A 25,062-nucleotide genomic window follows, 5' to 3' on the forward strand; every position below is an offset into this window, starting at 1 on the left:
TTTCTTGCGCCCCTCTACCGCCACCTAACGACACCATGGTAGCATCGTATTTGCAATATGGCGCACAATGGCACACGTTAGGACAATAGCGTCATAATTTATGATGCTAGTGTGGTACATTGCAGGATTTGCGCCATAATGGCGCTACTCCTGCAAAGTAAAGAGAGGGCCCATTAAAAGCAATGGGTGTGTCATTTTAACACCTGTTCTGAACAGGCATTAAAAATGACGCAAAAAATGGCACAGTGAAATGTTGTAAATTTCACTGCGCCATTTTTATGGGTCTCCCACCGCCGGAACGCCCTCCCTTGCATACATTATATATGGTGCAGGCATAATAACCCTAAGGGGTCGCAAAATCATGCAATGCGTGAGACGAAGGAGAATGGTCCCCTTAACACCACAATAGTGTACAAAAGTGACACTAGTGTGATGCTAAGAGGCACTATGGCCTTGTAAATCTGGCCCCAAGAGAGTTAAAAACTGCTGTACTTGAAAGTAGGCATGAGAGGCATACATGATGCCCAAGCCCGGTGTGTGCCTCAGGTTGTAGCCACCTTCCTCTATTGTTAAATAAGGCATAAGGGAGTAGTGGAGCACCAGCTATTGCAGTTTGAGCTGGGGCTCCAGTGGCCAGATAAAATTGTTTTTTATGGCTCGTAACTTTGAGCTGCTGCTTCTAGTTCACAAGACGAAAGTAGATATTAATACATGACAGAAAGATGATATCACAGAACATTTGTAGGGTGAGGGTCAAAGGAGGGCAATAGAAACAAACATGGTTACAGAGCGAAAGGTGAATGAAACAAATGGCAACGAAAATGTGAGAGGCAACTTAGTAAGAATGTGAAAGAAAGGAGGAAGGAAAAATACAAAAAAGAAAGGAAAGATTGAATAAAAAAGCAGGACGGAAAGAAGGTTTTCAGAAACGAAATACAAACGGAAGGAAGGAAAGAAAGAAAAAGTAAGTGGATAAAAGAATAGAAAAGGAAGAAAGGAAACTTGGCTCAAGAGGCAATTCCTAGGGATATTCCATGAAATAATTTGAAACGCATATCCTTCTCTCACTCATTCTGTAGTAGCCACATTATTCAAAGTGGGGGGTATTTTATTTGTATCTTTTTATAAGGCACAATTCCCCATCTACATAATGGACAGCCTGATAGTGCTGGGCAACACAACTTGTCCTGGGGTGCTTGGGCTTCAGCATCAAATTTATTTGGTAAAGAGATTCCTTCGACAGCTTGCACTCAAGCCCACATTACGACTCATAGAGAGCAGTAAGACCGAGGAGGAGATCTGGGTCTCCAACTGCCCTGACAGGCCCCCAAAAGAGCAGTACACAATTCCCCAGGAGGCAATACATATATTTAATTTGATGCAGCTTCCTCAAAGCTTTGAGTGATGTCAAGCATACCTGGCTTGCTGATGATTAAAGAACAGCACAACTTTAAATTTAATTGGAATTCCTATTCCAGATGTCTGCTTTAGTCTCAAAATGTATGTTTCATGTGCAGAAATTGAGGATTTTTTTTTTTCGTTTTCCCTGCAATGAGGACACATGATACGCTATTACTGCTATCATTGAATCATGTTTGGATTATTTTGCTCCCTGCACCTCAGCCTTGTGGATTTTCCGCTGTGCTGTGTGCACGTTCTGCAGTACCAGGCAGCTCACATGGTGACTGGTACCAGCAGATTTAGGGGTCGATTTGGCTCCATCAACAGAAATCAATGGAAATCTTTCCTCCAATGGCCTGAGAGTGGTAGGGGTCATCAGAGGAAGGGCATTACAACACTTACCCTACTTATAGTGGACAACGTGACATCTCATTCCATCTCTCCGTCACCACCAGTCAAAACCTGGTGGTGAGGGACAAATAAAAACATATAATGACAACACCCAAAACATGGGGAGAAAAACTCTCTTGGTGTGGAGCTCAATAGGTATTTACTTTTCAAAAACAAACTTCCACTTTGGGAACTTTTGTAAAGCTTGGTGTATGGCTCCAAAAAACTGATGGCGACCATCCACTAAATGTTTACCATGACAAAGGTTCCTATCAAGGCATAGAGATCACCCATGGGCCAGAGGTAATCTCTAAGCTTGGCGGATGGTAGTCTATCAGGATGGCAAATCTAATGTACTCTGCTACAAACGGTATTCCATCTGCCAAACTCTAGATCAGGCCCTAAGTCGTGTATATCCAACATTTAATTCTTGTATTGGATTCCAAGAAGGGAAAATATTTTGGTTAAAGTTTATATATAGTGCTGCAGGTCTACAGTAATGATCTGGCATTCATTCACAAAGTCTACAGCCTTAGCTGTCTAACTGAACAATCCTCACCAAATCTGTTGGTTGCACTGCGGTTTTTTAATGTCCAGAAGGGTGGCTGTAGGTATTAGGTTTTAGCATCGACATATTTGGGTCCTGATTCCGATTATATTCAGGTTTATCTTTTTAAGTAGCTTAAGGAAATCTTTGAAATCATGTTTATTTTCTAAAATGAATATTGAGTCCTTTTGTGGCACATTTTTTTTAGGAGCTGCATCCTAGCGTCATGAAATCTATGGTGAATTATTGCTTTATAAATAATAACATGATTCTTTTATTGAAGTCAAATGAGTTGGAACATGATTCTAAAACCCTTCGGCAGGAGAAGTAGACCATGATTCTGAATAGCTATTATTCTGCAGCTATTGAAACTAATCTGTCTCTCTTTCTGTTTCTTCACCAAGTTAACTCAGATTTATACATCTCTTTCATACCATGACTGATTTAATTATTTCAAAGAGTATGCAGCCCACCTAATTTGACTTTTTGCAAATTGCATGGCAGCAACAACAGCCCTTGATTGTAGTCATGATATGTTTTCTGGTTTTTCTCTCGGACATGGTAAGGGAAATCAGGTTTCTAGACCCCAGGCCCTAAAGACATACTCAATATGCTGCCAACCTGGGACAGACAGCCAACTGGCCTGCAACCACCCTTAATCCACTGAGCAGTATCTGAGTGAGATGCATTTTCGGTAATGCTCTATGTTTAGAGATATTACATGTATAAATAGGGTAACTCAAACCATTTCATTATGGAAAGACACACTCAAGAACACTAGGAAACCAGGGCTATATTTTAAAGATTTATTTTTAAAATTGAAACCGTATCATAGTGCATGCAATATGGATAGTATCTATTATAAATGTAAATGATATAAAACAATATTATATTATGGCAACAAAATTTACCTGAAGTGTGAATAGCAAACAATATTGTAACATATTGATGAAATTATAAAACTTTCAATGTATCAATATTTTTAATCCCACCCATGGCCCAATTTGAGTTTCAAAGGTGGTTTTCACCTACCTACCTTGTCTGAACAAAAAACAATGTTCAGTAAAATAGCACTCTCTGCTATTCTGTTCTGAGTGTACTGGCAGAAAAGCCTGTCGAACTTATAGAAAATGCGCCTTCAGCTAGGCTTCTGCAAAGGAATGTGATACAGTTATGTACGGCCTCTGGCTCAAACCTCAGGTAGTAAGATTCTCCCTATCTCTCGCACTCTGTCCTTAGCTTTTATTACATATCTGATCTTTGTTGGAACTCTTTAGAATGAACATTTTGCAGAAAAGGCTTTGGTACCCTTTCACTTACTTACGTTCTATGGAATCTTGCCTTTTATTTAAAAACAATAAAGGAAAGGATCAGCTTCCATGAATCTTTGGTAATTATTTACACAATTACAAGAGCAGAGATTTTAATTTATACCAAATAAAATTAAATGTATTCAAGCAGACGTGATTATTATTTTTCAAAAACTAATGTCATGAATAAATGCCCATTGTATATTTGAACATTTCTACCTAAATAACCAACATATATAATTCAAGAAGGGGGATACCTAAAAGGGAATATACAATATTTATAACAAGTACGTGATCCATACATTTGCCACCTTCAATGAAGGTGACAATTGAAGTAGTCAAAAGGAAAGTGAGGAACTAAGAGAAGTGCAAGTATTGGCATAGGTCTACCTTGAATGTGCTACAGTTATAATTTTTCCCTAGGAATATCAACCGCATATTCACCAGTCATGCAGGTTTTCCAGCCAGATATCTTACAACCTCAGTCACTAGTTCACAAATACTACAAATACATTTAATAACTGCTGAAGCAGTAATATTTTGCACTTTGTAAATTGCCCATGTGGGCTAGGAGATGTAGGTGAGATAAATACGGAATTAAGGGCCAGATGTAGCAAAGGTTTTTACCCATTCTGTGTCTATGGGAAAAAATGTTCGTACATATGGCCCTAAGACTCAGAATAGGTGAATATAAATCTGCTATCAGAACTCAAAAAATAAATGCACCTCTCGTGGAGCATTTTTTAAAAAGCCTCATGTCTGTACTGATTTAAAATGATTTATTTTGGAGAAAATACAGAATAGAAGTAGAGGAGGTAATGGAGATGATTGTAGAAAATTTAAACAGAAATGGCTTGTATCAAGATTCAACACTGTGAGAAGAGGCCTAAACAGTAAAGAACAATGGGACCGGTTCACTGTTTCCAATACTCTACTGTACTTTGAGTATGCCATTGGGGCTTTATTTAGAATAAGTACTGATGACGTTTAGAGATAAGATTTAGGTAATAATACAGCGGCCTCTATTTGTGATGGTACTTCGGGTGGTTATGTCTTCTGATGGGCTCATGGTACAGAATCTTGTATTTGGGATAGCTACCAGATCAGGGCAATCATTTTTGTGCAGTTTATGGTAGTGGTCAAAGACCTAAGATGGTGGCTGCGTTTATAGCGTATTAGGCATCTAACGCTCTAGCCTTTTGAGTTTTGTGAAGAGTGATTATGTAAGCGTTGGAATCCACGTCCATGTATTATCCAGAGTGTTTGAGCAATTTATCCGTTTAGTTTAAAGCAGAGTGGGGTCACGTGAGCATAGTTAGCCGCGTGATCACATGATTGTAAGTAGAGATGGTAGGTCTATTTAAGCCTGATAATGGCATCTGACTTCCTTTTTTGAATGGAATGTGGTTAGTCATCCACGTGGTTCGATTGTGAAAAAAGTACTGGATAAGGTAAGGCATAGGAAATGGATAATTGCACTGACAGTTACCCTTTGAATAGATTTGGTCAGCCTATGATTTTTCTTTATCTTTACAACTTGATCCTGTGCGCATTTTATGTTACTTTGGCTTTGTGGTTATAATAAAGCTTTGAACATTTTCACAGATTGAAGGTGTGTTCCCCGGCAACATTTGTCATGGAGTATAAATGTATTGCTGTATTGATTGCAATTGCAATGATTGCATTCATTTAACCACAATCCTTACTGGGTCCAAAGATCCCATCGACCTAGAGGAAAACGTTTTTGAATCCTGACCGGGAGGAGAAAATGCATTAGCAAAATCTGGTAGCAAAGTGACAGTTATGTCTCTTGGGAGGGGTAACCACATTTTTGTTCAGTATTAGGATTGACAGATCTGTTGTTTGATTGATGATTGGTTATGTTTCAAAAATTTTCTCACACTTTGAGTAGTTTTATGGTTAGTTGAGAGGTTGATGACATTCCAGTGTGGTGTCACAAGTGTTGTGCTATATGTATGAGAGGGGTTTTGTGCTTGCGGTGCCTTTGATAAAATTGCATTGAAATGTGATGTTGTGAGGTGGTTGAGGAGTCATCATACTTGAAGTGACTGTGGCGCTTTCTGCTAAAAAATGCCTATGGTTGTTGTTGACAAGTTCATCATGGCCTAAGACCCTGGGATGAAGTACAAGTGTATGGAGACACTTGATTAATTTATTGTCTGCAATGAGGTATTGGTCATGAGGCTTCATTGACAATACCAGCAGTTTGCCTTTAGTAAGTGTGAGCTGTCAGTTGGTATTAAGTGAATCCAGAGGGCACGTGGAGGATCCAAATCAACCAGGGTGAGAATTGCTGGTCAAGTCTCACTAGTTTAATTGCAAAAGCCACAGTTGGAAGTGTAAGCCATACAGCTTTCAAAGCGTTTGAGTCCTACCCGTAGTGAGCAGACAGGTTTTTGGTTTTCCTAATGCTTGCAATATTGTGCATTTGGTGTATAGGTGAATTGTGTAAGAGACATTTGCGAAGCGACTTGCAGCTGCCGAGTGAAGTGAGTGTGACATCAGTGGTGCCGCACTGAGATAGGTTGGTTAGTGAGGAAGCCGCACACATATTGGTGGACAGTACTGCGTTGCCATTGGCTATGAAAATTTGAGGAGAATATTGTGCAAATTAAAGCCTCCTCCAAGACACACACAATTTGAAGCTCTTACTATTTGGGAACCTATTGGAAGACAAAAAAGAACAGAACTGTTTCAGAATAGACTCAGGAGAGCAGAGAAAACACTAGCAGAAGCAAGATGGGATGATGAACAGAAAATGTAGAGAAAAGTAACCTTGAATGAGGTGAGAATGTTTCCAGCAATAACAGAAGAAGGTGATGGGAGTGCAAAAACAAAAAAAAAGAAGAAAGAAGCAGACAGACAAGATGGAGCAGACAAGAGATGAAAATACAGCTGCACATGACTGACTCAGAAGACAAACTTATAAATCAACTTTTAATGAAGCGTTCCCTGTCACATCACACAGTTGAAAGAGTAATTTAGAATGTAGCCTACAGCTCCAGTTTCACAGAGTTTGGTTCAAGTAGTCCTAAATATACCTACTAGTTCTGTGACAAGCGTCTGCGATTTATCCAGCAGTTCCTGTTGTTGGTACAGCACAGCAAGTTACAAGTCTAGTTGTGAATCAAGTAACATCAAGTACCAAAATGATTTAGATGGAATCAACGCCTAATCCACACAACATTTTAATCAGCGTCAGACATTGCCAATGTATTCTCCAGTGCCGACAACCCCAAATATTGCCTCAGATCAATCAGGACAGACTTACAGTATAGTACTAACAGGTCAAAGGGCAGGGATGAAGATTCTGCAGAATCAGACAAGTTTAACAGGACCCAAAGCATTGACAGTCTCTGTAGCCATGGGTCCTTTTGTCCCACTGAATGCTTCAAGAAATAATGGGAGTAGCCTCCAGACCCAAAAATCTCCTATCTACAGGAGTTACACCATACTCAACTAATTCAGAAATAGAAAGCCTACTTACATCCCTTCCAGTAATGACACCAATGAGTATAGCAGGTCTCAACCAGATGTTAGATTGAACAGGTCCAATAATAGATGTGAGGTGTCTTCCAGGAATTCCAGTTTCACAAATGACTACACCAGAACCGATTATGAGAGTATCTTACAATACCCCACAGAACATGACACAGGGAAACATCAGTTTGCAAGGATTTTCAGCACAGCACCTGACTGAGTGACTGGACAGCCTAAGTGGAGAAACAGGTTTAACAAGCAATAGTGGCAGAACAGAAGAGACCCCAGAGACAGATAGGACAGTGAATGTACCCAGATAACAATTTGAATTAAATGAATTAATTGGAGGAACACTCAAGCTGGAAAGATTGGATATGTACAAAGAAGAACTGCGCCTCATGTGCAAGGATGTCACAAATCGTGCAGGATTCACATATGAGAAATAAGCAGATTTGGCTGAAAAATATAATGTGGATTTAGAGAAATCAAAGCCCCTGAGACGGAGTTACAGATTAGAATTTAGTTCCAAAGACATTGCAAATATGAGATCACCTGGCATAAGAATGCACATTAAAGAATTAATTCTGAACATTCGAACATGGGGAGCATTAGATAAATGGGAATGAAGATTGGCAAAGAAAAGAGATCAGAAGAAAGCAAAGAAGAATTTGCCTTCGGCTGTGGCAAATCAAGCTGATAAGAGTGTAAAAATGCTGCCAATGAGAGAGATTCCAGGTGAAGCTATGTACATGCCCTGTGGAACAGAAGTGACATGTCATTTACAAATGATTATCTGAGATTGAGGTAGAAGCCAGTAAAGTGGTACAAGCAAACAGAGACATTTGTGAAACTTTCAAAATGCTTGTGGGACAATTTGAACGCCTCATTTCATATTGTGGTGTCAGTCAATTTGTGGGTTGAGAGCAAAAGGAATGCAGATTGGCCAATTTGTGAACAGCCAAAAAATCTGGTAACAGGTGCGCCCTCTGAAGAGGTGATGAAAGGGTACGTTAAAGTGATTGAGTTCCTGAAGAATAAAGTTTCCCCAAAGGATGTTGATTGACAAAAGATTGAAGGACAGCACATGAAACAAAGGAGTTTATTCATGCATACTATGACAGACTGTTGCAAGCATTCAAACAGCATAGTGGGTCAGAAGTTATTAAGCTGAAAGATGTAATTCATTTTGTGTTCAGATTTGTGCAAGGTTTGAAACCTAAAATTAGCAGCATGATTCAGAACCATTTGATTAGCTGGCAGAATAAACCTATTGATGAAGTGCTGCAGTATGTTGGGTACTGTAGTAATAATATTGAATTGATGCAAAAAAATGTTGAAGAAGAAAGTGATAGTGATGCAAGTTAAATTTGCTCAGACTGGAACACAGAGTCCGCAAGGGATGGTGAACATTAGTGGAATGCAAGGGATGTAACAGCAGGTTAACAACGTGCCTCAGTTTTGAGGTATAAGCAGTGGTGTTCTGATAGATCAGAGTGGTAAAATGGTTGATGTTCAATCAATGAAGAAGCTGATCCCATGCCACGCCTGTGGTAGTTTCGGGCAATGAAAGCGTGTCCCTACAGTAATGTAAATAATTTTGTGCAAAGTGGTAGTGTTGCTCAAAATGTGGACAGTGAAGTTCAAATTCAGAGAGATCAAAGACCCCAAATTCAAAATGTGACTATTCCTACTGGATTACAGATGCAAGTTCCCTAACAGGTTCAAGTCCCTCAGCAATGCAGGTTCCTCAAGCCCCAATGCAACAGCAGCAAGTGATGGATCCTCAGCAAAACATGAATCAGAGACCAAATGCAAATGTAAATCAGTTAATCAAACCATACTCATTAATTGATTTCAGTGATGATGAGGTCCTCTAAACATATAACAGTGACAGTTCAGATGAGGAAGAATGTGTGCTTGCTGCATCCTTAGAGGTAGATCAGTGTGGTCACTGTGAATGCTAAGGTTATGGGACATGATGTTTCAATCCTGGTTGACACTTGTGCAATGTGTTCCACAGTCAGAATCATGGAAGTGTCAAACATGCCCTTGTCAAGAAGAAAAAAACATGTGGTAGGAGTAGCAAATCAGGATTAAATAAACCAGATTACAGAACACATTCCAGTTAAAATAGGTTCATTTGAGGATTTGCACCAATTTGTGGTTTGCGATTCAAGTTCTTTGAGTTTGCTGGGGCGTGACCTATTGTGCAAATTAAATAGTTCCATTAGTTGTAGTCACAGTGGAATAGCAATTCAGACAAATAGTGATGGTGAGACATCCAGGAAAATTGATTAAATGTATCCCCTCATTTCATTATTCCCAATGATGACATTTAAAAATTTGCCCACAGAGCTGCAAGGGACACTGGTGGTGAAATTTGGGGATTTTTCAGGGAAAGATATTGGACTTATCGAAGGAGTTGAGCTAGTCAAAATAACCATAAATCCAAATGCAGTGTTTCCCAAGATACCGCAGTATAATATGGCCTCAGAAGTGACTGCAAAAATTACTACTGTAATTGAAAATTTTGTTGAGCAGGGAGTCCTGAAAGAAGAAATGGGAAGCCCATGTAATTCTCCTATCATGGGACTACAGAAACCGAATGGAAAATACCACATAGTACAGGATTTGAGAAAGGTGAACAAAATTGTCATTCCCTGTTGTCCAGTGATTCCGAATCCTGCTGTGATTTTGTTTCAGATCCCTTGTGAAGCAGCATGGTTCTTTGTAACTGACTCGTATCAAACATTCTTTTCTGTACCATTGTCCTGCTGAACCATTTGGGCGAAAATGGGCATCAAGTTTCCCAAAGAAAGAAGTGAAATGTTTAGGTCATCACATAGAGAAAGAAGCAAGAAAAGTCTCACAAGAGAGAATTGCAACAATTATGCAAATGAGTCCACCTGTGGCACAAAGAGATGTCAGAATGTTCCTGGGAGTGGTCTGCTACTGCCACCAATGGATCCCAAAATTTTCAATGATTTCCAAGCCATTGCAAAGATTGACACCCAAGGACGGGTCTGATTCCGTACGATTTGATGGCACATGCCTGAAAGCCTTCTCTGAGCTGAGAGAAAGCCTGTGCTGAGTCCCAGCTCTGGGAATGCCTGATTACAATAAATGTTTTTCAAGTTTTGCCATGAACATGATGGTTGTGTACTCTCTGATTTGATGCAATTACATAGAATGGTCAACAGACCAGTTGCTTATTTTTCTGCCACACTGTACCCTATAGCTGCTGCTTTGCCCGGCTGTTTAAAATCAGTCGCTGCAGCTGGTGTCACCATTGGACAGTGTGAAGGAGTTGTCATAGGCCATCCTCTGAACGTCTATGTACCCCATTCGGTCGAGATCCTTTTGACCTAAACTAAAACCCAATATTTGACTAGTGCACATTTGACCAATTATGAGTTTCAATCCTTGGCTTGCCACATGTTAATATCAAAAGATGTAACATGTTGAACCATGCAACACTTTTGCCTGTGAATAGTGAAAATGTTAATGATGAAGATGAAGTGGAACATGACTGTCTCAATGTGACTGAACTATGCACCAAACCTGGACCCGATATTCAAGATACCCCATTACATGAAAATTACTATGTCATGTTAATTCATGGCTCCTATTTGATAGATAATGAAGGTGCTCTGAGAGCTGGTTATGAGGTTTGCACAGTCTCAGGAGTAATAGAAGCTTCATGGCTTCAAGGAGTAATTTCAGCTTAAGTAGCCAAATTGGTGGCTCTTGCTAGAGTATCTGTGCTTCTGAACAGCTCAAAGTGACCATTTTCACTGATAGTATGGATTTGTTGTGGTTTACGACTTTGAACTATGAACAGCTGTGGTTCCAGAGAGGCTTCATGACCTCTTCAGGATCACAATCCAAAATGATGAAATAATATATCAGTTACTGAAAGCATTACAATTACCAGTAACAATTGCAGTTGTGAAATGAGCAAAACATCAAAAGTCAAGTGATTACATGTTGTTGGGCAATGCCTATGCTCATCAAGTGGTCAGATACTGTGCCCTCTTTTGCACGTCGTTCAATGAGAAATGGAGTGATGGAAGTAGCACCTACGAGACAAACCAAAGTTTCTTGATGACAGCCATTGAAACCCGGGAAGAGGTTAAGAGATTACAAGAAGAAGTTGCTGAAGAGGAACACAGAGGTTGGAGTATAGCAGGTTATGTTCAGAGAGATGAAGGTGATATTTGGGTTTCAAATGAAGTTAAAGCAGTGATGGCAAACAGTTTGTTGCCTTCAATAACGAGGTATTATCATGGTCAAGTACACTGTGGCAGGGAAGCTATGATCGGAACATTCAAACAGACATGGTACAATCCCAGATTCAAACTAGTTGCAGAAGCAGTGTGTCACAGATGCGTAACATATCAGCAGATGAATGTTGGGAAACGCACTGTGGTTAACCTGAGCTATATAGGTAGATTAGGCAGTCCTTTCAACCAAATGCAACTTGTTCTCATTGAGATGCCTACATGCAATGGACTGAAGTATGTGTTGGTGCAATTATGTGTATTCTCACACTAGATAGAAGCCTATCCAACTCACAGAAATGATAATCTCACTGTTGCAGAGCTGCTTTTAAGCGAATTGATCCAGAGATTCAGATTGTCAACCTCTTTGGAGGCAGACAGAGGATCTCATTTCGATAATGAGATCATAAAATTGTGGTGTGCAGCATTACAAATTGAGCAAAGATTGCACTGCAGTTACAGACCAGAGGCATCTGGATTGGTCGAGCAGAAGAATGTAACTTTAAAGTCTCGATTTGCAAAGGTGTGTGCATCTACCACATTAAAATGTCCTGATACGTGCTCACTCATTCTGATGAGCATGCATAGCACTCCTGACAGGAAGACAGGACTGTCCCCACACAAGATTCTCATGGAACACGCCATAAGACTACCAGTCGTGCCTGCAAATGCACTTGTGAACATTACAGATGACTTAGTGCCGTATTATTGCAAAGAATTAACTGATGTGGTTCACTCTTTGTCTCATCAGGTTGAAGAAGCAGCACTTTAACCATCACTGGAACAGTGTCACAACTAAACTTCTGGTGAATAGGTTTTGGTGAAGATGCATGTTAAAAAGACATGTTTAGAGCTGCATTGGAAAGGGCCGTATCAGATTGTTCTAGTAACTACTACAGCTGTGAAGTCTGCTGGTCTGATTCATGCAAACCATTCACGCAAAGTTACAAGTCCTCTTGAAGATACAGTGCCTGTTTCTCTAGGGTCGGGATTGGTGAGTGAAGGGGTCCGGGTTAGCCAAACTGTGAGGACTGGACAAGTGGCTGTCACAGAGCCTGCACAAACTGGTGAGAGTCTGAGCACGTCAAAGACTGTTGGAGATGTAGGAGAGTGAAGTCAGAGTCAGACGACTCCTGCTAGCTCAGCCAATGTTGTGACACCTGTTGTGCCTGAAATGCAAACTGTGAGAGGAGACCAGTGACCCTCAAAAAGTCCAGACCCAGTTGCAGGTTTGCTTCCAACAATTGTAAAAGTAGCTGAGGAGTCTGATCAAAGTGACAGGGAAAATGGTGCAGCAAGGAGAGCAAGGAGAAAAAAGTGCCACGCTTCAGGTACTCAGCACCTGAGTGGGTTCACGTTGCTGCAAATGAATGGGAAAAGGAGTTTATTGCCTTTTGTTTTGACAGTGCGGATTCAGCTGAATATTCTGGAACTTGAAATCACCTTAGTGCTGAACTATGAAATATCCTTGCCAATTAATGAACAGAGACACTATTTGATGGAAGTTCTAATCAGTAATTGCCAAAAGGTAATTTATTGAAGACTTTTTCTCTTTCGAACTTTGAAAACCTGTTAGTAGAAATTTGGTGAACTTGCCAGAAGATCAAGAACTGTTGTAAATAGGTGCAAAGGACTTTGAAGTATTTTGTTATTTTATCTTTGCTTTGCTCACATTAAAAAATAAAAACTGTACTTTTATTTTTTGTTTATTTTTTATTTTTGCTTTGCTCACATAGGGAAGTGAAAAGGAATTACTATTAGTTCAAACTGCTTTGCATAACATTTGTGTGTTTTTTAATTTTAATGTTTGTATTTGGTATTTTGGTTACGAATCCGGATCAGAGTAAACAGAGTAAATGTAAATATGTGTGTATTGGTTTAGTAATAGTATGAGCGATTGTGAGCATATTGGTGATTGTCAGATTGAGAATGTTAGTAAAGGATAATCTAGAGTGCACAGTTACACCACTGCATGAGGAGTCACATACAAAACAAGATCAATTTGTATGAGGATGAGAAATTGCTTCATTTGGACAGATGAAAGGGATACTTGTCCTCTAATATATACTACAGGTTACTGTATGAATACATTGAAACTATGGGTGTGTATGATTGTTATGTGTGTACACAGATTCCTTTATCCACACAGGAAGGAATTACATACCATAGTCTGCCTTTGACGTATGGTATTAGTTGCAGTCTTTTATTAATACGACTATATAATCAAGGGTATATGCAATATTTCTATTCCAATATGGATCTTGTCTTTTCCTTTGTGCCTATTAACCAGCATCTGAGTAGTATTGCTAAAGCTAACAATATTGACATAGTGAAAGATGTGTTTGAACCAACCCTAACTTTTGGCACTGCTTATGCTTACAAAAATAATTTTACCTGCATCTTCACACAAGTAGAGAAAGATTTCATTAATTAAGTGGATGACTGGAGAATGGCAATGAAAACCAACATAGAGAAGGGAATAGTTTTACAGGATTGGCAGAAAGATGCTACTCATCATGCAGGTGGTGATACACAAAGATGTTTGGTTTTAGATTAGCAACATGTAGGGAAACTATGTATATACAGGCTGCAATCAAAGGCTGAAAATAAGTTTCTAGGAACTAGGGATTGTAGACATGTGTTTTTGTTTAAGAGTGTTCGGAATTACGTGTTAAATGGACAGGATCATGTTGTACTAGGTGTTTATTTCATTTGTGGGGGAAATGCCTATTTCAAACTGCCACAAGGCTGGTGTGGTACATGCTACTCAGGGATAGTTTTTCTGAAAATATACCATGTGGAAAATAATGACAATCCAGTCTGGAAAGAGAAATCTAATGCCAGAGCAAAGAGAGGAGCTAGTGCAGCAGAGATTTCAAGTGACATTTTTGGTGCCTTGAGTCCATCAGTTGGTGTGATTTTGAATGACATTAAGATTAGAAAGTTGTCAACTATTATGGATAAAATGTCAACTGATAATGCAGAAGCTATGCTTTTAGTGGATACGGAGATGGTTGCTATGAGATCAATGGTTTTGTTAAATTGTCTTGCGTTAGACATTTAATTGGTGAAGAAAGGCAGAGTCTGCAAAGTTCTACAGGTGCAACATTGTTGCACTCATTCTAGACAGCAGTAGGGAGATAAGGAGATTTATATTGAACAAGACATATCTGAAAAATGACCTAAAAGACATGAAAAAAGATAATTATCTGGAAAACAATAGGTAAAGGACTTGCTTTTGTTAGATTATGGTTTGGAGATCTATGACAGGGAATTATGAGAATGATCCTGAGAACTTTATTGGTTATGACTGTGGCACTTATTATGACAATGGCGGTACAAAACCGCCTACTGCAGCGGCGACAGCTGCCAAAAGACTTTCACTGTGGCTACCATCCGTCCGCCATAATATGACCCCAGTCAGATTTCCACCACAAGAAGGGCGGAAATCCGGCTATGGCCATACTGACAGATAGTGGTAAGGTGGTGCTGCTACCACCAGCAGTGCCACGCCAGTAGACCGCCACCAGGCGTATTATGACAAATAATATGGCCTGCCGGTGTTCTGCTGGTGGGTGCTGCTGGCGGTAGCAGCGCCCCGTCCCGTCCCCTGCCGGAAGACTCCCTGGAGTTCTGACAGAGGAGGGCAGTGGGGTGTGTTTTGTGTGTGTGGGGGGTGTGTGCATGTATGTGTGAGTGCGTGCGTGAATGCGGGTGTGAGTTTAGTGTTTTTTGCGTGCATGCATGAAGGTGTGTGAGTGTGTGTATGAATGGAAATGTGAATTCATGCCTGCGTGTAAGTTTGCATGTGTGTGTGTGAATAAATGAATGGATGCATGCAATTCAAGCAGTTCCCTGTTACTGATAGGGCCTACCGCCATGGTTTTCGTGGCGCTACGAGATTGGAATGATTATATGTGGTTAACCACATGCCTCACTGGGTCCAAAGATCACATCAACCTTGAGGAAAGGGTTTTTGAATCCTAACCGGGAGGAGAAAACACATTAGCACGTGCAACGCAGGAAACATCTTTCAACCTCTGATCACCACTTTACTACTCGAAGGCATATGGGGCATGTATTCCTGTGATGCCTATATTTCAGTGATGAAATGTGCTACAAAGAAATCAAAGATCCAAAAAAGCACCTGACATATATATATGTTCTCTAATACTCAGGCCCAAAAACAGAAAGTAAAAAACTCCATAAAATTATTAAACAGTACCATAGATGTTGGCCTGGGAAACTTGCACTGGCAAATATTTTTAATAGCAACCAGTGGCATTGCAAGGGTGTAAATAGCCCTAATTCAAGCAAGGATAATGTGGCATCATGTTCCGGAATACAGAACCATAGAAATTCAATAAGTCCCATTGACACTAGGATTTCCTGGTTGGTGAGAAGAGCACAATAGCCTTGGCTGAATGAGGAAAGTATGTATGTTTGACTCCATGCTGGTGCACAATACACATTTTGACTGCTTCCACACCTTCTCAGAAGAGGGCTGCTAGCAGTGCCTCACATGCAAGGCAGTACATACTGTTGGAGTGTTTTTGTAATCAATATTAATATGAAAAGCTTGCAATATATTGTGTGATGAAGCTGCATAGAAAATGTGTTAACATAGAAAATAAAGCACGAGCTGAAATATGCCCACGGGGAGTGGCTACCAATGTATATGAAGAGTAATGAAAAGGCTTATTAATTCTGAAATTAATATGCAATCAAATCAAATCAAATCAAATCATTAACATTTATAAAGCGTGTTACTCACCCGTGCGGGTCTCAAGGCGCTAGGGGGAAGGGGGGGTTACTGCTGCTCGAAAAGCCAGGTTTTGAGGAGTCTCCGGAATGCGGAGTGGTCCTGGGTGGTCCTGAGGCTGGTGGGGAGGGTGTTCCAGGTCTTGGCTACCAGGAAGGAGAAGGACCTCCCACCCGCCGTGGAGCGGCGGATGCGAGGGACGGCAGCGAGCGCGAGGCCAGAGGAACGGAGGAGACGGGTGGGGGCGTAGAAGCTGAGGCGACGGTTGAGGTATTCCGGTCCCTTGTTGTGGAGGGCTTTTTGTGCGTGGGTGAGAAGTCGGAAGGTGATCCTTTTGCTGACTGGGAGCCAATGCAGGTGTCTCAGGTGTGCGGAGATGTGGCTGTTGCGGGGTACGTCGAGGATGAGGCTGGCCGAGGCGTTTTGAATACTTTGCAGGCGTTTTTGGAGTTTAGCGATGGTCCCAGCATAGAGGGTGTTGCCGTAGTCCAGGCGGCTCGTGACGAGGGCGTGGGTCACGGTTTTTCTAGTGTCGGCGGGGATCCAGCGGAAGATCTTGCGGAGCCAGCAGAGGGTGAGGAAGCAGGCGGAGGACACAGCGTTGACTTGCTTGGTCATGGTGAGAAGAGGGTCCAATATGAAGCCGAGGTTGCGGGCGTGGTCTGAGGGAGTCGGTGCGGTGCCGATGGCCATGGGCCACCAGGAGTCGTCCCAAGCGGACGGGGTGTTGCCGAGGATGAGGACTTCCGTTTTGTCAGAGTTCAGCTTTAGGTGGCTGAGCCTCATCCAATCTGCGACGTCCTTCATGCCCTCTGGTAGGTTGGTCTTGGCGCTGGCGGGGTCCTTGGTGAGGGAGAGTATAAGTTGGGTGTCGTCGGCGTAGGAGGTGATGATGATGTTGTGCTTGCGTACGATGTCGGCGAGGGGGCTCATGTAGACATTGAAGAGTGTCGGGCTGAGCGATGAGCCTTGAGGTACACCGCAGATGATCTCGGTGGGGTCTGAGCGAAACGGTGGGAGGTAAACTCTTTGAGATCGGTTTGAGAGGAAGGAGGCAATCCAGTCCAGGGCCTGGCCTTGGATCCCGGTGGAGCGGAGGCGGGTTATTAGTGTGCGGTGACAGATGGTGTCAAAGGCAGCAGAGAGATCGAGGAGGATGAGGGCGACTGTTTCACCGTTGTCCATCAGGGTTCTGATGTCGTCTGTGACTGAGATGAGGGCGGTTTCAGTGCTGTGGTTGGTTCGGAATCCGGTTTGTGAAGGGTCGAGCAGGTTGTTGTCTTCCAGGAAGGTGGTAAGCTGTTTGTTGACGGTCTTCTCTATTACCTTGGCAGGGAAGGGGAGGAGCGAGATGGGGCGGAAGTTTTTCAGGTCGCTAGGGTCAGCCGTAGGTTTCTTTAGTAGGGCGTTGACTTCGGCGTGTTTCCAGCTTTCGGGGAAGGTATCAAAAGAAAAAGAAGAGTTGATGACGGCCTGGAGGTGCGGGGCGATGATGTCGTCGGCTTTATTGAAGATGAAGTGAGGGCAGGGGTCCGATGGGGCGCCGGAGTGGATAGAGTTCATGGTGGTTTTGGTTTCTTCAGTGTTGATGTGGGTCCAGTCGTTGAGGGTGATGGCTGGGGGTGTGGGTTCGGTGATGCTTGGTTGGGTCTGGTGTCCGAAGCTGTCGTGGAGGTCGCTGATCTTGCGATGGAAGAAGGTGGCGAGGGAGTTGCACAAGTCTTGTGAGGGCGGGACGGCGTTGGCGTTGGGGTTGGAGAACTCTTTGACGATGCTGAAAAGTTCTCTGCTGTTGTGGCTGTTTTTGTCCAGTCTGTCGGTGAAAAAGTTCCTTTTGGCTGCGCGGATCAGGTGGTGGTGTTCGCGGGTTGCGTTTTTGAGGGCGGTCATGTTGTCGGCGGTGTGGTCCTTGCGCCAGGCCTTCTCGAGGGCGCGACATGTTTTCTTCGATTCTTTGAGGGTGTCAGAGAACCAGAGAGGTTTTTTGGTGGTGACCTGTTGATGCGTGCGTCTGAGGGGAGCAAGGTTGTCTGCGCAGTTGGAGATCCAGTTCGAGAGGCTGAGGGCTGCGTCGTTGGGGTCGGTGGTGAGGGTAGGTTGGTTGACGGCGAGTGCGGAGAAGAGTTGCTCTTCGGGGATTTTGTTCCACTGTCGACGAGGGATGGGTTGAGTGCGGAGGTGGCGGGTCTTGCGTCGGAATGTGAAATGTACACAGCTGTGGTCGGTCCAGTGTAGAGCGGAGGTGTGGCTGAAGAAGACGTGTTTGCTGGCGGAGAAGATAGGGTCAAGCGTGTGTCCGGCAATGTGGGTGGCGGTGTTCACCAGTTGCTTGAGGCCGAGGTTGGCGAGGTTGTCGAGCAGGGCGGTGGTGTTGGGGTCGTTGTTTTGTTCCAGATGGAAGTTGAGGTCGCCTAGGAGGATGTAGTCCGGTTAGGCGAGGGCTTGCGGGGAGACAAAGTCGGCGATGGAGTCGCTGAAAGGGGCGCGCGGTCCGGGGGGACAGTAGACGAGGGATCCTCAGAGGGTGGTCCTGGGGTCGGTGCGAATCTGGAAATGCAGGTGTTCAGCGGCGAGGGGGGTGTCTTCGGTGGAGGTGATGGAGTGACGCTGATGGAGTCTTTGAAGACGATGGCGATACCTCCTCCTACTTGGTTGGTGCGGTCTTTTCTGGAAATCTTGTAGCCTTCGGGGATGGCAGTGGCGATGTCTGGGGCCGAAGAGGCGTTCATCCAGGTCTCCGTGATGAAGGCGACGTCCGGTGCTGTGGAGTCCAGGAGGTCCCAGAGTTCAACGGCGTGCTTGTGGACAGATCGAGCATTGACCAGGATGCACTTGAGGTGGTTTGATGGCGCGTGGGCTGGTGGTCGTGGTAGTTGCGTGGTGGATGATGCGTTTGCAGGAGTTGCAGGCGAAGGGTCCATGGGTGCATTTGGGGTGAGCTTGGAAGCAGCTGCTGGAGCGCCCTGGGTTGAGGGCGTGGAGGGTGGTGGGGTCGTAGCGGAGCAGCGTGGTTTGGGAGAGCTGGGGACCAGGGGTCGTGGCGCTGGGCGCGGGCAAGGCACAGACGGGCGCAGACAGGCGCAGACGGGCTTGCGCGCCAGCGGCGCGCCCGCTGCGCAGTCGCGCAGCTGCCGCCATAAGAGGGAGGAGGGGGGAGAGGGGTCAGCTGGGGGCGAATGGGAGCTGGGGGGCGGGGGCGTGCAGGAGGTCGCGGCGGGAAAGCGGAAGGGAGGGGGGGACAGGTAGAGTGAGAAGAGCTGGGGGAGGGGGGTTTAAGGGTGGAGGGGGGTGAGTGTTAGGAAGTTTAGGAGATTAGGGAGAGAGATAGGAGTAGGGTTGGGAAGATAGGGGAGGGGGAGTTGTAGAGGTGGGTGAGGGTGAGAGGTAGAGTGAGAGGATAGGAAGATAGGTAACAGAGGGGGTGGCGGGAAAGGGGGGAGAGATAGAGAAATAGGTGGAGAGATAGAGAAATAGGTAGATAAGAGGAGGTGGTGAGTGAGGGAGATAGATAGTGAGATAGAGAGATAGGTAGATAGGAGGAGTGAGGGAGGCAGATAGCGAACGGGGTAGATAGGGGTGATAGAGAGGGGGAGGCGAGTGAGGGAGGGAGATGAGACAGGAGCAGGAGGGCAGGCGCGGGAAGAACAGAAGACGGAGGACGAAGAAAGCAGAAGAACAGAAGACAGAAGAACAGAAGAACAGAAGAACAGAAGATGAAGAACAGAAGACAGAGGACGAAGAAGCAGAAGACAGAAGATCACAGAAGAAGATACAGAAGACGAAGAGCAGAAGGCAGAAGACCACAGAAGAAGAGAATAATAATGTTTTAATTTGTATTAGTATATCATAGTTAGAGTTGTGTGTTAAGAGTATGCTTTATTAAATCAGAGGGCCTTAGCTTAACAAGGGTTTGGGTCTAGCTGCCTGGCCTCATATTGAATTGTATTTTCTAACGTGTAATGTGCTGTTTTCCTGAAGGACACGAAGCTGTAATTTTCCTGGAGTTATGTGTGTGTGTGGCCTTTGTAAATTCTTTCTCATGAGAACCATCTTGCTCAAGGCGACGTTCTTGCTAGATGCGACAGTGTAATTTGTAACAGGTGCAAGGTTAACCGTACTAGAAGAGAATGAAGACACTGACTGGAGCGCAAAGTATAACATTCTCTATCTGACATTCCAACCGTTGAAGACGTCAATAACTTGGACCAATCCGCGACATGGGAACTGCAAATTGTGGAAAGTTCTAATAAGGTGCTTACCGAATTATTGGATGGAGATAATAGTTCACCAAACTTCATCCAATGAGGAATTAGGGAATAGTTAGACAGTTTTGATTTAATGGCGTAACCTGAGGAAAACGGGGGACACTTCTTCTTCCACTTTAACGGGGACTTTTACCCTTGCCATTTGCCATTCCTTTGCTATGAGACTCTTGCTAGAGGATTTTTGCCAGTTGCCATAATTTAGTTTAGTTGTCCTGTCACCTTAAACCATCCTCTGTCCATTATTTGCTTGATGCTAACTTCTCCTCTATCTGAGGGAAGTAATCCGTTCTGTAGCTATGCTATATTGAGACTCTGCCCCGTCCTATCTCTGCTGATGGTGAATCGACTGATGTCCTGAGGACGAAGACTGACGCTGTTTGCTGATCTGTTGGATTGGTAACTATCTGATGCAAATTGTAATTGTCTGTTTGCCTTTTCTTTCTACAGTAGGTACCAACTGCTATTTTGATAGAGGCCTTAGTTTAGATGTTTTCTAAATTTGTGTTCACTAAATGTTTTGCATGAAGCCCAACATGCTAATGCTAATTTGAGGTTAGTTGAGGTGTTCACTAATATTTTGTGCACATAGACAAATGACTGAGTTCTTGCTTTGTTGATTCATGTACTAATGAGACTGTGCTAAGTTGATTCGTATAATGATGTGCCTAGATGCTAAGGGAAATTAGTAGATGTATTGATTAAAATCGCGTATTGATTATTGATTGGATTGTTTTGGCGTGGGTTTACTGCTAATGAGACTAACAGACATGATATTAGATTGTAACCAATAGGGAAATAAATATCTTAACTTTGACTAAACTGGTGTGGTTAATTGTCACTAAGAAAGAAGTCAATGGTGTGTTCAATAATGAACTTTATTAAATGTTTATTGACTAGTGATTGTTGTTATTGATTGATTATTGATCTATTGATTGGTGATGACAAGGAAATATTTCGTACTGGGAAGTCTCAAAACATGGTCCAAAGGTTTGTCGGCCTAAACGCGTCTCCTGGTAAGTTTACTTATCTAGGCTCTGACGCTCTAACAATACTCACACACAAAAACTTTTTCTGCCACCTCACAGCATGTGTGGAGTTTCCTTTTCAATTTTCATATCAATGAGATGGAAGATAGAGTGGGTAGAGGGTGATGCAACAAAATCTGTGCTTTATTTAAGGAAAATCCATGAGTGTTTTCCTATAGACATAGAGCGCTGCTTCTCTCTCCAGCTTCCATAAGATTTGTGATACATCACGACTACAGGGGGCAGAAAGGTGCAAGAAAATATAATTCTTTTCTTTTTTTCTCCATTTTCAAGAAATGCCTTAAAATGTATTATTTCTTAGCAAACGAGACCACCTCTAACACACTGTGGGCCATATTTATACTCTGTTTGCGCCGAAATTGCGTCGTTTTTTTTGACGCAATTTCGACGCAAAACTAACGCCAACTAACGCCATATTTATACTATGGCGTTAGAGGCGAAAAGCGCCAAAGTTCCCGGAATGTGCGTCATTTTTTAGCGTGAACCCCTTCCTTGCGTTAATGATATGCAAGGGAGGCGTTCCCGTCTAAAAAATGACTCCCAGGCCTTTACGTGGTATTTATACTCCCGGGCAAAAGAGACGCCCGGGAGTTGGCGTGGCAAAAAACGGCGCATTTGCGCCACTTTTTAACGCCTGCTCAGGGCAGGCGTTAAGGGGCCTGTGGGCTCAAAATGAGCCCACAGGTGCCCTCCCATGCCCCCAGGGACCCCCCCTGCCACCCTTGCCCACCCCAGGAGGACCCCCAAGGATGGAGGGACCCACCCCAGGGACATTCAGGTAAGTTCAGGTAAGTTTTATTTTTTATTTTTTATATTTTATTTTGGTGACATAGGGGGGCCTTATTTGTGCCCCCCTACATGCCACTATGCCCAATGACCATGCCCAGGGGACAGAAGTCCCCTGGGCATGGCCATTGGGCAAGGGGGCATGACTCCTATCTTTACAATGATAGGAGTCATGTTGATGGGGGATGGGCGTCGTTAAAAAATGGCGCAAGTCGGGTTAAGACGATTTTTTCGACGTAACCTGACTTGCCCCATTTTAAGACGCCCATGCGCCATTTTCCCCCTACGCCGGCGCTGTCTGGTCTACGTGGTTTCTTCCCACGCAAACCAGGCAGCGCCGGTCTGATTGCGCCGTCTAACGCCATTCCATAAATACGGCGCCCGCATGGCGCTTCAGAATGGCGTTAGACGGCGCAAAACTTTTTGACGCTAAACTGCGTTAGCGCAGTTTAGCGTCAAAAAGTATAAATATGGGCCTGTATCACCACCATAAAATGAAAAAAATCACGAGTCTTTGCTGCAATAACCAATGGATCTAGCTACCAAAGCAATGTGATACACTGCCCAATGACACAGTTGAAGAAATTGAACTACTTTGTAAGTGAACTAGCACAACGTCTGTCCAAATAAATGCTGTAAGAGATGGGTAGAGACAAAGCTCCTTAGTAGTATTTTTCTTAAAGCTCTTCTACTGGTGATCACATAAGGTTGAAGGAAGCTCCAGTTTAAGCCAGATCTAAAAATGAAGGCAAAGCACAATGAAAAGCAGCTACTTCAATCTAAAATGCCTTAACTGGAACATGTTTCAGAGGAATTAGCAGAAGCAAAGCTTCTTAGATGTGGGGGTACGTGTGTTGCAGATAATGACAATGATCACATAAGAAATGTACACTATGCGTTGGACGAAGAAGTTGAAAACAACTTAGAACTAACTGAAAATGAAAGTTGCACAGTGAAAGGGCGCTGAATATTTGACTGTGTATTTACAGAATACCTACCTTGAGAGTTCTCCGTTCTCCTTCTTAAAGGACGTGAGGAGCTGAAAATGTATATTCAGAGATAGAGACCATCAGCATTTTTATGTGATAAAACACGAAGTCAGACATGGTGCTTTTCAGAGCAAAAAACTTTCCAGCAGTTCAAAAAAAAACTACAGTGACAACAACCACACGCACCCTTCGCGTGACCTCTGCAAGAGACTGCTCATCTATAGATAGAGAGGTGAAAGCTGCTTTATGGTTAGTTTGTCCCCTGGTAGAGGGATGTGTGTTTTGTGTGCCTGGCCATTTGTTTGTAGCAAACCGCACTCCCTTATGTAAGACTCTCTGGGACTGCAAATGCCATAATGGATGTCCAGAGCCACTAGTAATCGACTGAACACGATTTATTGCTTCCTTGAAAATGGCCGTGACCACCAGCAAGCGGACAGGCAGACAGGCACTAGGAAGAGGATATGCGGTATTAAAGGGAACATGCAGAAACAACAGTCAAATCGATATTGATCTTTTTCTCCATAACAACGTATGAGTGCCTTTAATTTATGAATAATTTAGGCCAAAATCAAATAACGTGTGAATTCAAACTAGGCATACATTTTGTCCGCACCATAGACTCTAATGCCAACATTTCCCGCAAATCATTTTTCAAAAATATATGAAAAATGATGCACTACTTAAATGATTCTTGTGTTTTCATTGTTAATTTAGGTTATGGAAAATAATAAATTGCAAAATATTTGTTGAGAAATTTGAAAAAAACTTCACATTGACATCAAAGACTACTGGCATCAATTATAGGAGAAGGCATCTAATATGTCTGGAATTTATAGCGGGTTAACCTCTGATGAAAGAAGCTAGTAAGCTGGCTAAGTGCACTCTGACCTCATCACTACGTCCCCATTGTCTTCCCTGGTAGTTGTTCCATTGGTGTTAATGATGCTAGAGATATTGGTAACTCTGAGTGGTTGTTTTACGAGGAATTGCAAAAAAGACCCTGATAGTTGCCCTGGAAATGAGGAACTACGAGGGAAATAGGTAATTCTAGTCCCATTTTCCGACGTAACTCCCCATTTCATCCAATATTTCACTTTGAGACTCCATCCCAGGAGAAAAAACAAAGATCTACAGACTTATTGCCGACCTTGTGATCCCTCTGTGGCCGGTAACTCCTGTTGCTAGCTCAACCAGGGCTAGCATGGACCTTGTAACGAGGTCCTTTGTGTCCTGCTCATTCACTATCACTGGGATAATGCGGCTGAATGATGTAAAACATTTGAATCCTTTTTAGGTCTGGCATTAGCTAAGTCCTTTTGATTTTGCTCCAATGTAAATTTATATAGTACTTCTATAAAAAGGCTTTCAGAAACCTCTCTTCCTCCATTGGTTTATTGTTGTGTAGGTCACATTTTGCTTCTGCCCCCTACAGCATCCAGCATGGGGCAATGGGTCAGCCTACTTAAGCCACTAGTTAACTTCACTTTGAGTGACTGCATTTTGACAAGGAGCACATCCACACACAAGGTAGTTCCATTCAGTGGCAGTATTTTTCTTTTTACTTTTTAATACCTTCCTGCTGTCTTTGGGCCAGATTTACAAAAATCTGATGCATCAGTAATGGTTCACCAGATTTCTTGCCCCCCCCAACGCTACCTAACCACACCATAGGTACGCCATAGTTACAATACAGCACACCATGGCGCACGTTAGGCCAAAAGCATCAACATTTTGATTCCCTTCTTTCTGAAAAGCAAGAGTCTGCCAACCAACGCCAGATCA

This window comes from Pleurodeles waltl, chromosome 5, assembly GCF_031143425.1.
Source record: "Pleurodeles waltl isolate 20211129_DDA chromosome 5, aPleWal1.hap1.20221129, whole genome shotgun sequence".
NCBI lineage: Eukaryota > Metazoa > Chordata > Amphibia > Caudata > Salamandridae > Pleurodeles > Pleurodeles waltl.